Raw genomic sequence first — 1,231 nt, 5'->3', positions numbered from 1 at the left:
TTTGAAGGGATTCTGATCAAAATAAATCTTTCAGTCACTGTCTATATTATCAATCTACATTTACTGCACATAATATATAGACATTTTCTGTATGCAGTAATTTAATTTAATTTTTTTTCTTTAATTTGATGATATTTATTGGTTGTTGGTGAAACATTTTGCATGTTAAATGACTCAGTTCGTTCCGCTTTTGATCAATGTTTTATTTGGAGAGGATTTAAAGTCACAGACCGTTCTTGTGTTTAAGGCCTGATTTGCATCTTTGAAGGGATTTTGATCAAAATAAATCTTTCAGTATCTGTCTATATTATCAATCTACATTTACTGCACATAATATGTAGACATTTTCTATATGCATTTTTTTTTTTTTGCATATTTCTGTCAATAAAACACTTATGGCACTGTGTCTAAACAGATCTAAAGTGTCTTCCTTTTTTGGTTTGTCTATAAAAGATTTTTAGAGAAGGGGGATTTTCCTCATCAGATCCCTGGATCAAAAGACGTAGTTTGTTTTAGGGTACATTAAACAGATTGAAAAGCCCACTCAGGCAAATTTGTGATTCGTGAAAATAGCTTATGAATAAAATTGAATTCAAGTGAAGTTTCCAGTCAAAACCAAGTGTAAACATCACAGCTGGAACATGGATGTATTATTATGGCTGGAGGCTGAAGCGTGGTACTGTGTAATAACTCTGATGATGACTTTATGCTGGTTCCAAAAGATCCTGGCTCCTGTTCAAAACATATCAGCTTCTCTCATCCAGGAGTCATTATAGTCTCACTCACTTGATTTAAACCCCCTAACAATTACTATCACGGTCCTACTGTAAGATGTCACTTCATTAATATGGTTTTAGTCCTAACTGGTGTGATTGACTGTTTACTGAAGAGTCCTTTTCTCCTCATAGACCACTCTACTATAGCGGTAGTTAAAAGTTACACTATAATACCATTTTATCATGCACATGGTTTGATGCATCACATGAAGTGGGCATTACTGTTCAAATCAAATGGAACTATGTGTTAAAAATTTATCAAGAAGCTCAAGTTACTCTGTACTGATAGTGGGGCAGGTTTCCAGAGCAGGAAATGAAACTTTGTCCAAGCATCCAAGCAAAAAAACGATGCCAACTGTGAACCACAACTCAGAGATTCAGCCTGAAGGCTTCAGATTCAAGATGTACTAGTTCTTAATAATACCACCATGTTCAAACTGCCTCCAATGCAAACC

The sequence above is a fragment of the Sphaeramia orbicularis genome, chromosome 4, assembly GCF_902148855.1.
Source record: "Sphaeramia orbicularis chromosome 4, fSphaOr1.1, whole genome shotgun sequence".
NCBI lineage: Eukaryota > Metazoa > Chordata > Actinopteri > Kurtiformes > Apogonidae > Sphaeramia > Sphaeramia orbicularis.
This window is presented reverse-complemented; position numbering follows the sequence as displayed.